This window comes from Triturus cristatus, chromosome 2_1 (genome assembly GCF_964204655.1).
Source record: "Triturus cristatus chromosome 2_1, aTriCri1.1, whole genome shotgun sequence".
NCBI classification, from domain to species: domain Eukaryota; kingdom Metazoa; phylum Chordata; class Amphibia; order Caudata; family Salamandridae; genus Triturus; species Triturus cristatus.
The window spans coordinates 124,377,464-124,394,832 of NC_140581.1; the positions used below are offsets into that span (position 1 = coordinate 124,377,464).

Below are 17,369 nucleotides of genomic sequence, written 5' to 3' on the forward strand. Positions count from 1 at the left end.
ATATGCATGCTGAGATAAAGATCAAGCTAAATGTTATTTCTCTATTAAAAATGTACATGATTATACTTTTACTACTGGTGTCATTGAGAAACCAGACTCAATATTCCAGATGATCTTTTTTTAAATTGAAAACTAACACTGGCCGACTAAATTGGTTGGAGCACCATTTGACATCCTTAAGTGTTTTCTTGTGTGAGCAGTTTTTTTGTGAGGGTTTTTGTCAGATAAACATCATACAGTAACTGTTTGATTTTCCCTCATGTGCTTAAAACTCTAAGAAGTAATAACATGCTTGCCTTTCTCTGACTGTTGTGCAGCAGTGCTTCAATGAATTGACTATCAATTGACCTGGTTAAAAACTTTCTTGTAAGTAGGACGGTTTCAATGCATTTAGAGTATACAGCATGTGATTCACAGCCTGCAGAAACATCTAGGGCCTCACAACTTAGTTGCTGCTTCAAAATCGGCTAGGACACAAAAAAAGCTGAAGTAACTTTGAGCGTATTGTTCTCCTGTATGCAGAAGCATTATGGGCTCATTTTCAATGTATGAAGCAGAGACCACCATTCGGTGCTCTCGTAAATATAGATTTTGAAGTACTGTTTCTCATGGAAGACTCCCCCCTATTCAACATGGAGGGACTCAAAATCAGAACCTATGCAATTGACGTTTGCTTGCAATTCTCATCCCATCAATATTCTTCATATTTAGATATATGACAAAAATATCTTTTTTTCAAATTGTTCTTCTCATTCCCTTCTTTGGACTCTGATCCTTTCCTTTGCTGTAGTGGAGAGGCCATTTAAGAATGCAGCTATTCGTATATGAATTGGTTAGGAGCTCGTGCCTACTGTTCGTTGTAAGGTTTCTCAAGCCAGTGATGAATTCTTAACAACATTGGCACTTATTACCCTGTTGAGAAGCGTTGCTTCCCTGACAGAGTAACAATATTTCTTATAACTGTCCACTTTTATCTCTGCCCTAGTGTGTGTGTGTATATATATATAGTGTGTGTGTGTGTGTGTATGTGTATATGTATACACGACCATAAATATGTGTCCTGGTAGGAAGCGCAGCGGACGAGCGCAGCGGGCGCGACGATTGCGCGCCAAAGGCGCGCCTAAGGCAAGCCCGTCTGCGCCCGTCCGCGACTGGCCGGGACTAGGGGCCTTATACTCTGCCCCACCCATCACCTATAGCCCGGACCTACTTCGCAGCTACCAGGGCCCCTGGCCCATCACGACCAGTACCAGCTCTCGCATTTCTGCTCTCGGTATTGCCTCCCTCTCTTCCTCTCACCCCCCTCCTATTCTGGACACCCCGCCTACGACCTGTAGGGCTGCTCCTTCGCCAAACCCTAAAACTATCACAGCTCTCTACCTCAACACCCGTTCTGCTGTTGCCCACTCGCACGAACTCTCGGTCCTATTGGACCTACAGGCCCCTAATCTCCTTTTCCTAACTGAGACCTGGTTCTGCGATGACTCCCTCCCCGCACTCCTATCCACTCTTCCTGCCTCCTACTACGCCCTCAGGGCTGACCGCCCTTCGGGCAGAGCCGGGGGCGGCGTGGCAGTCATCGCACGCACCGACTTCCCTTTCCAAATTCTCCCTCTACCTAACATTGCCACCACCGAATTCTTGGTGATCCGCACGGTGTCCACCTCCCCTCCTCTTACCTGTTTCCTTACCTATCGTCCTCCTCAGTCCCCCGTGCAGTTTCTCCCAGATTTTTTGGAGGTCCTGACTACCATTGCAATCAACAACTCCTCCATCCTGCTCCTTGGCGACTTTAATTTTTGGCCCTCCGATCCTGCCGAATGTCTGTCATCCAAGGATTTCTCTGAAACCCTCCACTCCCTTAATTTCATTCCCCACGTTCACTCCCCCACTCACATCAAGGGTCACCAGCTTGACCAAATCTGGTCCCTAAACTGTCCTGTGGAATCCTTATCTATCTCCCCTTGTACTTGGTCCGACCATCATTTGATTTCATTTCTCCTTCCTATCCCCCCCCCCTGCTATGCCCCCCGACCCAAAAACATCTGGGTCCGATCATGGGGCCGAGTCAACCTTGAGAATCTCTCCTCTCTCCTTGCTGGCTCTCTCCCGCCTCTTCAGGGCCTCACCACCGTCTCCCAGGCTGATGCTATAGACCAGTGGCTCTCCCGCAGCTGCGACTCCGTTGCCCCGCTCAAGCGCATTACCTCTAAACGCGACAAAGACGCCAACCGGTGGTTTACCCAAGAACTTAAAGCCACCAAACTTATTGTTCGCCGCACAGAGCGGGCGTGGAGGAGAAACTACTGCCCCACTTTGAAACTGGAATATATCAATATCCTTAACCAGTACAAACAAAACATCCTGGAGGCCAAAACAGCTTATTTTTCCTCCAAAATCTTAGCAGCGGAGAACCAGTCCAAGGAGATCTTTTCCATCGTTCACAATCTGGCATTCTCGGACAGAACTACGCTTAAACCTGCCCCGTCAAATGACCTCTGTCTCTCTCTTAATAATTATTTCACCCAGAAAATTATCACCATCAAGGCCAACATCCCCCCTCCCCCCCCCTCTTTTGTTGATCCCCAATGTCCCCCTCCCAAAGGCAAACTAACCACCTTTCCCCCTATCACTCGGGAAAACTTGACTTCACTGGTGCCTCTGATCAAATCTGGCTCCCCTCTAGATCCTTGTCCTGCCCATATCCTCCGCCACATCTTTGTCTCCTGTCCAGATCCCCCCACTCACCTCCTCAACAGCTCCCTCGCGCAAGGCATAGTTCCTAGTTCCATGAAGTCTGCGGTAATTGTGCCCATCCTGAAAAAACCTGGGGCAGATCCCTCTGTCCCTGCCAATTTCCGCCCCATCTCCCTTCTGCCATTTCTAGCTAAGGTGCTCGAGCGCCACGTCACCTGCGCTCTGAGCTCCTTTGTGGAGAAACATGGAGCCCTTGCCCCCCGCCAAGCTGGTTTCCGCCCCGCACACTCCACGGAGTCTGTGGTCATGTCGGTCCTCGACACCCTCAGGGAGGGCATGGACACTAATCATCACCAGGCCCTTGTGCTCCTCGACCTTTCAGCCGCCTTTGACACGGTGGACCACAACATCTTACTCTCCCGTGTCAGGGCGGCGGGGATCGATGGGACTGCCCTGGTCTGGTTGTCCTCCTTCCTGAGCGACCGCACCCAGGCTGTTCGCCTGGGTGACTTCACAGCGGACTTCCAGAAAGTCCAGTGCGGGGTTCCTCAAGGCTCATCTCTTTCCCCTCTTTTGTTCAATCTATATATCGCCCCACTTATCTTTTCTCTCCAACAGATGGAGGTCGCCGTATTTAATTACGCGGATGACCTCCAGCTGGTCTTTGATCTTTCCTCTCCTTCTTCTGTCCTCAACTTCCACACTGTCATGTTTCACATCAGGGACTGGATGAGCCATAATCACCTCAAACTTAACCCGGACAAAACCGAGTTGGTATTGACGGGCGGTTCTTCCAGCCCCTGGTCCCCCCTTTGCTGGCCTCCCTCTCTTGGTCCCCCTCCTGTCCCCTCCTCCTCTGTCAAAACACTAGGCATTAAGCTCAATTCTCAACTTACCCTTCACTCCCAGGTTAGCTCTGTGGTATCTTCCTCTTTTCTTTCACTACGTACTATCCGCAAGGTGTCCCGTTTCTTTACTTTTTCCGCTCTTAAACTTATTATCCTGGCCATGGTGGTGTCCCGCCTGGACTACGGGAACGCCCTGTATGCCGGCATCCCTGCATATAGTTTGTGCCGCCTACAACAGATTCAAAACCAGGCGGCCCGCCTAGCCTTCAACCTTCCCAAATTCCACCACTCCACCCCACTTCTAAAATCTCTTCACTGGCTCCCAGTATGGGCCAGAATTCAATTTAAACTCGCATCAATCACTTTTCTGGCCCGATCGGACCTGGCACCTGCCTTCATCTCCTCTGAGATTGTTCCCTATGTCCCCTCCAGGGACCTACGTTCTTCCTCTCAGTCCCTCCTCACCATCCCTCGCTTCCGGAGAAAAAAGTGGGGCGGCTCCAAATTTGCCTTTCTAGCACCAACCCTTTGGAACTCCCTCCCCCTTCACCTTCGTGCCAGCACCCTCTATCCCCAATTCCGTAAAAATCTTAAAACCTACCTTTTCACAAAATCCTTTGAATGAATGCCCAGTCCTTTCCCCCTGTTTCTTAAACCTCAGTCCCCACTAGCTACAGCGCCAAGAAACCGCCGGTATACGTGCGCTTTAAAAGTGCTTTTAAACTCAAACTCATATATATATATATATATATATATATATATATATATATATATATATATATATAGAGGAAACGCACTACAACTTCTAAAACTGCATTTGCCATTCCATTCAAGGTGAGCAGGAAAATGTATTTAGGTGGCATTGTAGTTTGTAGAACATAAGCCAAAACATCTGAAAGAAACACGTTAGTTAGATTCCTCACCTTAGAATATCCCCAGGCGTCAGACTGGATCCCGAAGATTTTTCGTCAGCAATACCCCTTGCGCGTCGCTAGGCGTCGTCTGCGGCTCCGCGTCCGTCGTCGGCGTCGTGCGCCTGAATGACGTCGTCGGAGTACTTAGATGCCGCCCTCGCGCGCTGACGTCAGTTCTTCTTTTTTTCCGCGCCAGTAAGCGCAGATCCGGGAGAGCTACCCCTTTTAGTCTTTTTTGACTACGTTTTTTTGATCCTTTTTGATCTTGTCTCGACTCCGGTGCCGGTAGGATGCCTGGTTTCAAAGCCTGTGCTGACTGCAACCGCTTGATGTCGGTTACGGATCATCACCGCCGGTGCCTTTACTGTTTGGGCCTCGACCACGACGCGGAGTCGTGTTCGGACTGCAAGGCCCTGACCTCGAAGGCTAGACGGGAGCGGTCCCGTAAGCTCCTCGAGCTTTCGCCACTCGGCTCCTTGCCCCTCTCGATCCCGGTCCAGGAGGAGGTCCAAGGATCGGTCGCTGAGCCGCAGCCGACGTCATCATCGCTCGTCTGGCTCCAAGTCTTCGGGTAAGTCGAAGCACTCCAAGAAGTCCAAGAGGCGACACCGCTCTTCGGACTCCTCTCGCCGGTCGCGCGACTCGGCCGAGGGTCAGGGTGGTACCACCCCCGCGGCTCCAGCGGAGCCTCAGGCGCCGCGCAAGTCCCCATACCCGCCGGTCCCTGGGACTGACGCGACGCCGGCGGAAGTCAGTGCCTTCCTCTCGGCCATGAGGAGCCTGGCTCCGCCCGCTGGCGCGCCTTCGGGCCCCGCGGACCCGACTGGGCAACCTTGCATGCCGGCGGCTCCGGCCCCGGCGCCGTCGCCGGCCCCGACGCCGCAGGTTCCCGAGGGACTCGTCCCCGCCGACGCCGGTCGACCTCGTCACGCCTCCTCCGCCGGCGTCGACACCGGTTCCACCTCCGACGCCGGCTCCGCTCGGCGTCGAGCCCCAGTTCAGCCCCGCTCCGGATCCGGCGCCGTTACGGCGTCAATGGACGCCGCGTACGGCGCCGTTAGAGACACATTATGTCTATCGTCCGGCTCCGATCCTTCCTCCTGTTTACCAGGAATCGGATGACGGGGGCGACTTGGAGGGGTCCGAGGATCCTATGGCCATTCAGGCTCAGCTGTCACAGGACTGGGCAGATGAACTGGGGGAGGCCAGTGGTCTGGATACCTCACCAGACACTGGATTCATCTCTCCTCCGACTGTGGCTTCGGAGGAGGGTGCTGCTTTCTCTGTGGTGCTGCGCAAGGCGGCCGCAGCCCTTGGGCTCGAGCTGCCTGCCGTGGCTGTGAGGACTAACGTCCTCACTGAGGTGCTTCAGTCTGCAGCAAGCTCCACTGAGCCTCTGCTGCAATTCAAAGAGGCCCTCATTGACGTTCTGCAGGGCACCTGGTCCAAGCCCTCCACAGTTCCTCCTGTGGACAGGAACGTCGCCAGGCGCCACCGCCCTGCTCCGGGTGACCCCAGTTTTCTGTCCCAACACCCCACCCCCGAGAGCCTGGTTATCCAGGCTTCTACCTCCCAATCCTCCTTCCCGACCGCTCCGCCGGACCGGGATTCCAAGAGACTGGAACAGTTTGGCAAAAAGCTGTTCTCCCTTAGTTTGGGTCTGCGGTCCTTGAACACCGCCTGTCTTTTGGACCGTTATTCCCACTCTTTGTGGGATACGGTGGTGGACGTGCTGCCCCTGTGTCCGGAGGAGGCCCAGACAAGACTTACCCAGGCTCTGGCCGATGGGAGGGATGCAGCACGACATGCAATCCGATGTGGGCTTGACACTACGGACTCGCTGGGTAGGGCGATTTCTACCACGGTGGCGCTTAGACGTCACGCCTGGCTGCGGTCCACGTCCTTTTCGGGGGATGTCCAGAGCACTCTCATGGACATGCCCTTTGATGGCACTCGCCTTTTTGGTGAGAAAGCGGACAGTGCGCTGAATCGCTTTAAGGACTCACGGGCTACGGCCAAGTGCTTGGGCCTCTCGGCCCCGCGGTTGCAAACTTCCGCCTTTCGCCCCTTTCGTGGCCAAGGAAGGGGTGCCTCCTCACGTCCGCCTAGCCACCAGCCGCAGAACCAACCTGCGCGCGGTCGCGGACGTGGTTTCCGCCGAGGCGGTTCTGAAGGACGACGCGGTCAGCCCACATCCAGCCCGGCAGCATCCGCCTCCAAGCCTTCCTAGTCCGAACTTTCCGGCCCATTCCTCGCATGTGGGCGGCAGAGTTCGCCATCACCTGCTCCACTGGCGTACCATCACCTCGGACAGGTGGGTGCTGCAAATCGTCCGAAGGGGCTACTCCCTCCCCTTCGAGACGACCCCTCCAGCCATGCCACCGCAGCACCACCGTATCTCGGAGGATCATTTGAATCTTCTGCGAGAGGAAGTTTCGGCCCTCTTGGCCAAAGAGGCCGTCGAGCGCGTTCCGAGCCCAGAAGTAGGTCGTGGTTGTTATTCCCACTACTTTCTGGTTCCCAAGAAGGGCAAAGGGGGCCTACGCCCTATCTTGGACCTCCGGGACGTCAATGCCTTCCTCCGGAAGGAACGGTTCAAAATGTTGACTTTGGCTCAGGTTCTAGCTGCCCTCGACCCTGGAGACTGGATGGTAGCGTTGGACTTGCAGGACGCATATTTCCACATCCCCGTCCTGCCGGCCCACCGGCGTTACCTGCGGTTCACGGTGGGCCAGGAGCATTTTCAGTTCACCGTGCTCCCCTTCGGCCTCACCAGTGCCCCTCGGGTTTTCACGAAAGTGATGGCGGTGGTCGCAGCTCATCTGCGCAGATCAGGGGTTCCAGTCTTCCCCTATCTCGACGACTGGTTGTTGAAGGCGGGCTCGCCCCAGGCAGTCGTCTCCCACCTCCAGACTACGGCGGATCTCCTGCATTTGCTGGGGTTTTCCATCAACGTGCCGAAGTCACACCTGAGTCCCTCTCAGACGCTCCTCTTCATCAGAGCGGTTCTCGATTCGGCACAGTTCCGGGTCTATCCTCCGGAACAGCGGGTCCGGGATATACAGGCCCTGATTCCCATCTTTCGGCCTCTATCCTGGGTTTCGGTCAGGCTAGTGTTGCGGCTTCTGGGGCTGATGGCCTCCTGCATCCTACTAGTGCATCACGCCAGGCGGCGCATGCGGGCTCTGCAGTGGGACCTGAAGTTTCAGTGGGCCCAGCATCACGGCAACCTGTCCGACCATGTCTTGATCTCGGAGGGCACTGCACAGCAGTTGCAGTGGTGGCTCACGGACCGCAATTGGGTCACGGGCAAGAGCCTCTCCCTTCCCCAACCGGAGCACGTCGTAGTGACGGATGCGTCCCTCCTGGGATGGGGTGGCCATATGGGAGAGGCGGAGATCAGAGGCCTCTGGTCTCCGGCGGAGTCTCGCCTCCACATCAACCTGTTGGAGTTGAAAGCGATCCGACATGCACTGAAAGCCTTCCTTCCCTCTGTCAGGGGAAGTGTCGTGCAGGTGTTCACGGACAACACCACCGCCATGTGGTATTGCAACAAACAGGGCGGGGTGGGGTCGTGGACCCTTTGTCAGGAGGCTCTGCGCCTCTGGACGTGGCTGGAACACCAGGGCGTCACCCTAGTGGTTCAACATCTGGCGGGCTCTCTGAACGCCAGAGCAGACGAACTCAGCCGCCGGTGCATGATGGATCACGAATGGTGTCTGCACTCCGAAGTGGCGCAAGGTCTCTTTCAGCAGTGGGGAGAGCCTTGGTTAGATCTATTCGCCACCGAAGAGAACGCGCAATGTCAGCAGTTCTGCGCATTGGAATTTCCAAGGCGGCACTCGCTCGGCGACGCTTTTCGTCGCGAGTGGAGTTGCGGTCTGTTGTACGCCTTTCCGCCTATACCACTTCTGCCCAGAGTGCTGAAGAAGATCAGGCGCGACCGGGCCCAAGTCATCTTGGTGGCTCCGGATTGGGCACGAAGGTACTGGTATCCCGAGCTACTCGGTATGTTGACCGATCCTCCGATACGTCTGCCCCTTCGGGAGGATCTTCTGTCGCAGCAGCAGGGGACGGTCCTCCACCCGAACCTGTCCAGCCTCCACCTCCATGCGTGGAGATTGAGCGGCGGCAGTTGATGCCATTTGACTTGCCTCCTGAAGTCTGTGATATCATTCTGGCAGCCAGGCGTCCCTCCACAAAGACGGTATACGCCTGCCGGTGGAACAGATTTGTGGCATGGTGCACAGCAAAGGCTGTGGATCCCCTTTCCGCCCCTCTTTCTGAGGTTCTCCACTTTCTTCTTTCTTTGGCCCGGCAGGGCTCTGCCCTGGGCACCTTGAAAGGTTATCTTGCTGCCCTCTCTGCCTTCTTACGGCTTCCTGATCAGCCTTCTCTTTTCAAGTCCCCTGTGGTTCAACGCTTTCTTAAAGGCATTACTCATACGTTCCCTCCTGTTCCTTTTGTAATGCCTCAGTGGGACTTGAATCTTGTTCTCACATTTCTGATGTGCGCTCCCTTTGAGCCTCTTCACAATTGTCCTCTTCTGACGCTTAAGACTGCTTTCCTGGTAGCCATCACCTCGGCTAGACGGGTGAGTGAGCTCCAGGCTCTATCGTCCAAGCCTCCTTTTCTCTCTGTTCATCCGGACAAGGTTGTCCTTCTGCCTCGTCCCTCTTTTCTACCGAAAGTGGTGACTCCCTTTCATCTTGGGCAGTCTGTCACCTTGCCCACCTTCTTTCCGCCTCCGCATCCTTCCAAAGAGGAAGAGAGGCTCCACCGTCTGGACCCAAAGCGTGCGCTCTCTTTTTATTTGGACCGCACAAAACAGTTCCGTGTGGACGACCAACTTTTCGTTGGATACGTGGGTGCTAAGAAGGGAAAAGCTGTGCACAAACGGACCATCTCCCGGTGGGTCGTTTTGTGCATCAAAATCTGTTACTCCTTGGCGAAAAAGGACCCTCCTGTTGGGCTGCGCGCCCATTCCACTCGGGCTACAGCGGCTACTACTGCTTTGGGACGGGGAGTCCCGTTGCAGGACATCGGTCAGGCGGCTACGTGGGCTTCGCTACACACGTTTGCCAGGCATTATTGCCTAGACAGCCAAGTCCGGAGGGATGGCTTCTTTGGCCGTTCTGTCCTCCAGGACTTTCTGGTGTGATCTTGGTTCGCAGACCCACCACCGGGGTTGGTATTGCTTGGGTTTCTATTCTAAGGTGAGGAATCTAACGAACGTGTTTCTTTCAGATGAACAAGTTACTTACCTTCGGTAACGATGTATCTGTAAGAAACATTAGTTAGTTAGATTCCTCACCGACCCACCCATCCTCCCCGTTCTGCGAACTGACATCTAGGGTTAAGGCTATCCCTTTCAGGGCCCTTGAATTTTTTGGCACCAGTGTCGGTATCTTGCATGGCTCTGCGTTCCTGGCGCGGAAGGCTATGTACAAGAACTGACGTCCGCGCGCGAGGGCGGCGTCTAAGTACTCCGACGTCATTCCGGCACACGACGCCGACGACGGACGCGGAGCCGCAGACGACGCCTAGCGACACGCAAGGGGTATTGCTGACGAAAAATCTTCCGGATCCAGTCTGACGCCTGGGGATATTCTAAGGTGAGGAATCTAACTAACTAATGTTTCTTACAGATACATCGTTACCGAAGGTAAGTAACTTGTTCTTCACAATCACAGCAAATTTTCCCATGGTTTCTATGTAAGCCCTTGAGGCAAACATTGCACCCTAGTACAAGTGGAATGTGGCTACTGCATTTTGCAAGTACTTTATAACCCCTTGAGCATCAGCTGATCGCCGTGGCCATACCCATAGGAATCCAGAGTAGGAATCCACTGCTAACACAATGTAATTCTAAGATCCATCTGATTGTGAGGGTCAGCAATGGTCCAAATAAACAGAAGCCAGAGGATTGTTTGAGATCTAGAGAGGTGTCTGTGGTGGATGAGCTGTGGTGGAAACGTATCTGCTGGCAAATGTCACATTTAAGGCCATAGTCTTAAGCCTGTTTATATAGACCCTGCCACCAATAGTGTTTCTGCAATAGTGAAATGTTGTCCGTCCCCCCTGCGTGAGCAGATGCTACACCCTCATGTGCTGCTAGGAGCAGTCCTCACCTGTTATCTGAATTAGTTATTACTCTATATCTCACTGCGGTAATATGAGCAAATGGAATGATTTGTGCACTTAACTCGTATGAGTATTTTAGTGGAAAACCTTGTGGTAAGAGGGTGCCTTTGTGTGCAGTATTGACAGCCATCATGTCTCCATGTATTGTACTGTCAAGAGTTATTGCAGTTACTGCAGCAGTTTGCACTGTTGCTTTTGTGGCTTCATTAGCCATTGAATTCTCTGCAATGTGTATTCCTACATGTTGGTGGCTCAGTGTGTGAATGACATGAGCCTGTGGCAAACTTTAAGTTTAACCAGTTATGCCCAGAGCAACTTATGCTTAATCGTGTACCATTTGGAGTCTCTGAATGGATTCTGGCTCCAGTAGTGTAAATAGTCATTTTAGGACTGAACGCAATAATACAAATCGGACACTATAAGTGTGGGGAACAAAGGAGCTGTATTCGGCAGTATCAGAATTAGCTTTCAGTTCATTCAGTTATGCAGTGCTATCACCAAGTGAGTGTTAATGTTTTATGAGGTTGGAATTTAATTACAAGACCGGAGGCTACCATTATGCAATAACTTTTATTGCTGCCCACACATGCAGCACTTTAAAGAACATGTTACATCATAAACTAAACATTCCATAGAACATAATAATAAAATGTGGTAACCAGGCATTGTTCTCTTTTATTCGCTGCCCCTGGACAGTTAAGTAGGTTTATTTGTCTCTCTATACTATTTTCCATTACGTTTTAGTATGAAGTGTATAAATTGCCTACTTTAAGGTTTTTATCTTGGCATCCCTACTGTTATTTTTAGTGCCCTTCTCTGTATGTTTTAACTCCTTTATGCCTAAAAAATGAAAATACAACAATGTGGAAGGTAGGTAACATTTTACCTTTTTCTTCTTGTACCCTTCCGATTTATGGTTGGGTTTTTACTACCCCTCTTTGAAGCTTAATTTCCAACTTAAATGAAACGTTGATGCAGGAAAACAGGGCCTCTAACTTGAATGCAATCGTTAGGGATCACCACGGAGTCAACTGCACTCATTTTCTGCTGCCAGCCTAGCCTATGAAGCACACGGTTGTGTTTTCCTCTGCCCCCACTACCTGAGGCTCCACCCGGGCAGGTGTCTATTGCGGGCTGTTGGCTGACTGCCCGCTCCTTCAGGCATGGTCGACCCCGGCTTGCTTGCTTTCTCCCTGCTTGCTTTACCCCTCACGACGCAGGTCTCAAGGGCAGGGCTTACGCTGCTTTCTGCTAGGCGGGCCTCCCTTTTTGAGACTCACCTGGCTAAAATTAGGCGGAAGCAAGGGATTCCGCCCTGGCTCGCACTGTGCGTTGCTATGGCTACGCACAGAACGGAGCTCAACGGCAACTTTTAAATACATATCTATCTGATTCTGGTAAGAATGTCAGACTTTGCCGATATGAAATTAAAATAACAATAAGAAGGGAAAACATTTATCTTCTGTGAGAAGTTGGCCTGATATATGATGTCACTAGTTCTAGTGTACACCTTGTATCAGTCCAAACAACCCTTATGGTGATTGGTTGTAAAGTCAACCTTATAGACCAGCTATCCTAGTGGTAGCATGGACAAGAGCAGTCTTAGGCTAAACTCTGAATGGCATGTGAAGCCAGCTGTTATACCATATGTAATCCCTTGAATACCAAATGAAAGGACACCACAACAGATATATATAAAAATAGAATGTATTTATTCTAGTCAAACCCTCAGCACTCTTTATGAGATTCGAGGTAAGTACAACACAGTCTTATTTAAGCATACATTAAGTCACACAGGTAAGTAATGCAGTTAGGCCCTAGGGGCCACGCAAACCATATACTAAGTAAGTGGTATAAGGACCACTGTCACGAACACAGGATGGCCTAGGCCTAGGGAATCGCTGGGGCTACACTATACTACCAACAGTTAGGAAGTGGGAGGCCCACGGGATTCAGGTGCAGAGTGGAAACACTCACGCGTAATGCGTAAAAGTCGATAGAATCACTAGCAGTTAGAAATAGGCAGTTTTAGGACACTTCTGGTATAGCTAGAAAGTCGAGACTCGGAAACTAGACCCTAGGATAGTCAATACCCTTGTGAGCACCGAAGTACCCAAATTACCTAGCCCACGGGCTGCGGGTGCATAGGTGTGAACTTGCGTCGGGTTTCGTCGTGGACTTCTATAGATGCCTGAAGGAAAGTTGCTGACAGGCAGTCAGTGAAGAGTGTCCGGTGGATCCCAATGTGGGGATCGAGAAGGAAGAGACCTGCAAGCAGAAGGGACAGAGTCTAGGTCACCAGCCAGGAGCCGGGAAGGAACCAGGCGATGTCGTGAAGATGCAGGTGAAGAGGTGAAGCTTGTCGCAGCAGCCACGGGTACCAGGAGACGTCGAGGACGACCAGGACCAGGAGGTGAGCTGTCCCACGAAGGCTCTTGCTGTCGGCGGCGTCGAAGTCGAGTCAGGACCCAACAAGCCTTGGCAAGCGGAACCCACGCAGGATGGAGGACTTGCTTCTGGTGCAGACCTGGAAGGTCTGGGGTGCTTCTCTTTCACAGAGGAGCGGGTGCCAGTCTGGAGGAGCCGGACCAGCAAGTTGAAAGTAAAGGTTCGTCGTCGCAGAGGCTACTAGCCAACGGGCCAGCAACCGGACAACACGTCGAGCAGCACAGGTGCAGAAGGGCCCCACGCAGAACACGTGAAGTGTGGGGAGCTGGTCTTCTTTGCAGATGGTGCTCGGGAGTGGGGCTTCTCAATTCCCCAAGCACAGCCTCGAGGAAGCCTCAGAAGTTGCGCTAGTCAGTTACCAGCCACTTTTCCCAAGTCGCCGGTCCCACGTCCCTCGTCACCTTAACGGGTCTCGGCTTCGCTGGAGATGTGGATCTGGTTCAGAGGTGTCTGGAAGTCTCGGCGCTGGTCAGTCTCTGCAGTCGTCCCTCGTAGGATTCAGTCGCAAAGCAAGCAGCGGTCGCTGGATGGTGCCTGGTTGCCCAGGGTGGTCACTCCTTGGCCCCAAGGGAGATTTCTTCAGTCTTCTTCCTGAGGTTGAATGTCGAAGGTCCAGAGTTTCTGTTCAAGTTGCAGATTCAGGTTAATCTAATTTAGCAGGGCCCAACTAGCTACTAATATACTGGGCTAGTGGGCTGGGCTACCTGCAAGGTCCCTCCTATGGGTGGGACCAGGAAGGGGAGTGGCTACACCCCCTTTCCTTTATCCAGTTTTGCGCCAGAGCTGGGGCTGGAGTGCCCCAGCACCGGTTTGAACTGGACTATGCATGGGACACCTTGTGTGCCCCAGGCAGTGTCTCGTTTCATTCAACCCTCCCTGCCCCAATACACTAAATCCTGTCTAGGGTGGTGCTCGCACCTCACGAGGCAGGAAACCTATTGTCCAAGCCTCCCTCGCTGTAAGGACTCCCAGCAGCAGCAGGTCAGACTTGTGTCTGTGGCAGCAGCATCCATTTTGTGATGCTGGGGCTCTGGTTAACTTTAACCGGGTAAGTAGGTTTCAACATGTCTTCTCCCTCTAGAAGGGAGGAATAATATCCTCATTGCCAGAAATGGTATGGGGGTATTATTCCAAAGTGTTAGACACCTTACACGACATGTTTTGATAAAGCCAAACCATAGTTACCATAACCGTTTAAGATTATAAGGCACTTTAAGAGTATATGGTAGGCTATATCATAGAACAGCTATAAGGACATAGTTCCGAAAGCTGCAGACAGGCTCAGCTCATGCTAGAGCACCATCTCACAAGTTACCAAGCACTCTCCCTCCAGGATTGTTAAGGCCTGCCATAGGAGTGGCTGATAGGTACACATGTGTCTATATAAGGTAGGTATAGGAATACTACACCTAAGCAAGGGGTGATTACACGACCTTGCCCCAGCTGAGTGATCAGCCAGTTGTCATAATGGAAGGCCAGCCAGGGGTGGCATAATACATGCTGCAGCCCCTGGTAGGCCTAGGGTACACCTATGCCCTGGGTTCCTAAGGTACACTATACAGGGTCCAATAAGGTGATCTTTACCAATTGGGTATGTACCTAGGGTACATGGAGTCCATTTTAAAGAGAGAGCAGACAGCCTGAGACCCTGAATGGCAGGATCTCAGGCCAACTAAGTCGAAAAACCAGCTAGACACTAGGCAAAAAGTTGGGGATAAACATAGTCAGATATCCACCTTCCTACATCTACCAAATATTTATTCAAAATGTATTGAAGGGGATTGTTTATCTACAGGTTAACCCTTAGGATTGAGACAGGGACCTGATCTCATTTAGATCTTTAGGATGTCAGAAAATGGAACACAGTTTAATGAGGACATCTCTGAATGCACTAATGTGTTTCTTTGAGAAACAACTTAAGTCCTCATTGAAAGTGGCAGCGGAGCCAACTTTTAGCAAAAGGAAAAAGAGGCCATGTTGCTGAGGAAGACTCAGCTGACCTCTCTGAGGAGGAAAACCCTCTACCCAAGAAAGGAGGTAAGGCCTTGAAAAAGACCAAACATCTTGAACCCTATGGTAGCCTGTGCGCTACAAAGGACCAGGTACTATCCCTTGGTAGCCTGTGCGCTACAGATGATACGGGTGCCCCTAGCGGCACAATGAGAGAGCGACAATGTTGGCTCAATAAGTGCTAGTGTCCCTAGCGGCACAGGAAGACAAGGTGACCTTCATGGCACAAATTACCTCAATTCACCAACTGATAATGACGATGAATACTTGTTCCCAATAGATATCGATGATGAGGCAGATGAGTATACATTTGATCCTCTTGAGACTCCTGAAAATGAGCTGCTTGAAGAAGATCCAGACCAACCCAGTATTTCCAAAACTTATAAAGATCCAACGGGAATGGAGATGTTTAACCCCACTCGCATCACTCACCCCAGAGCATCCCATTGGTGGCCTTTGGACCATGTAGCAAAATTGATCACATTTTGGATGCAAAAACCCCTTGAGAAGTACACCTGAAATCTAATGAGGACAGAATGTCCTAGACCCTTTTTGGATAGTAAATCGGGGATGACACCAAAGCTAGACCCCAAATTAATGACCTTCCTGTTCAAAACTGGAAGAGACCCTAGAAAGGGACTTGAGCGCTGCCTCAAACAGTGTCAGGATAAAGTACTAAACTCTCTATGACCATTGGCTAGAATCCTAGACTTGGCGGAAGAGGCCTCTATTAAAGGCACTCCTGTGGATGTAGGGCTACTCAAAGGATGGAGCCAACGTGCCCTATGCCTTCTTGTTAATGCCAATGCAGTGCTAACCCCGTAAAGGAGAAGGGCTATACCGATGCGGATGAACTCCAAATTGGGAGACGTGGCAAACAAAGAAATCCAAGTTGACCAGAACGGTTTATTCTTCAGTAACATTTTATTAAATCATTAGGAAAGAACATTTCCAAGCATAAGACACATGTTTGGGGGTAGAGTTTTTGGAAGGGCTGACAGGATGGGACTGGCTGTAAGCCGCGGACACTATAGGTCCCCTTTCTACCATCAAAATCAACGCGGTTATGAGAGATACTTCAGCGGAAACAACAACTCCTTTTTCTCCGCAAAGAGGCCGCAGCACCCGCACAAGATTGTGGTAGAGGCAGATTCCAAGGACAACAACGTAAGGCTCCACCCCTCTGATTCTTCCCAGCCAAATGTAGCGGGGAGGCTATGCTTCTTCAACCACCATTGGTCTTGGTTAACAAGCAACTACCTGTACTCGATACCATAAAGGGATTAAAAATAGATTTCATCAGGACACCTTAGCAGACACACCAACCCAGAGAGCTTTCCCTAGACTAGGAATAATCAACTCTGGTAGACACAGAAGTGAGTCAGATGCTAACAAAGGGGGCTATATGCAAGGTAACAAACACTGGTCTGAGATTTGTGAGCTTGATATTTCTAGTAAAGAAAAAAGACAAAGGCTGGCGTTCTGTCATTTATTTGAAGGAACTAAATACTTTCCCTGTGTACAGACATTTCAAGATGGAAGGTGTCAATCTTCTAAGGGACATCCTACAAGAGCAAGACTGGCTTGTGAAGCTGGACCTCAAGGATGCTCATTTCACTATCCCTATGGACAGAGTAACAGAAATACTTAAGATTTGGAAAGGAGTAACTTCACAATTTTGTTGTCTCCCCTTCGGCCTCTCCTCAGCATCTTGGTGTTTCATCAAGGTTCTGAGACTATTGGCTGCCTCCCTGAGTATGGCTGGTAATCTATCTAGACGCCATACTACTGATGTCCATAAGTCAAGAAGAGTTGAGACACATGAAATGGTCAGCGGACCTTTTGGAAGGATTAGGATTTATTATGAACATAGAGAAGTCCGTTATGACCCCAACACAAAACCTAGGATTCCAGGTAAATACCATTTCGGCCCTGTTAGAACTTCCACTAAAGAAGTTTTCCAAAATAAAAAAGGTAGTAACTTATGTATAATACAAAAGTATAGTAAGCTTACGAAAACTAACAAGAGTAGTTGGTCTTCTATCCTCTTCCATTCAGGCAATCGCCCCAGGGCCACTCCACTACAGGACCTTACAGAGACTGAGATATTCGGGTTGAAGAAGGTCCTTTGGTACTCAGACAGAATTCCCCTGTCATTGGAGGCTTTAGAGGACCTCCTGTGGTGGCAAAACAATTTAGACAGCTGGAATGGAAAAGCAAGTTTTTGGAACAGCCCGGATCACACTGTGGAGGCCGATGCAAGCAAAGTGGGCTAGGGCACAAAATTAGGAGAAATGGAAACTGGGGG

At 51.1% G+C, this 17,369-nt stretch overlaps 1 protein-coding gene across 6 annotated transcripts in view; it reads left to right on the forward strand.

Annotated features, from left to right (window-relative positions):
- UBAP2 (ubiquitin associated protein 2) overlaps positions 1 to 17,369 on the forward strand; it is a 1,669,217-nt gene that overhangs the window by 915,305 nt on the left and 736,543 nt on the right. The window lies entirely within an intron of this gene.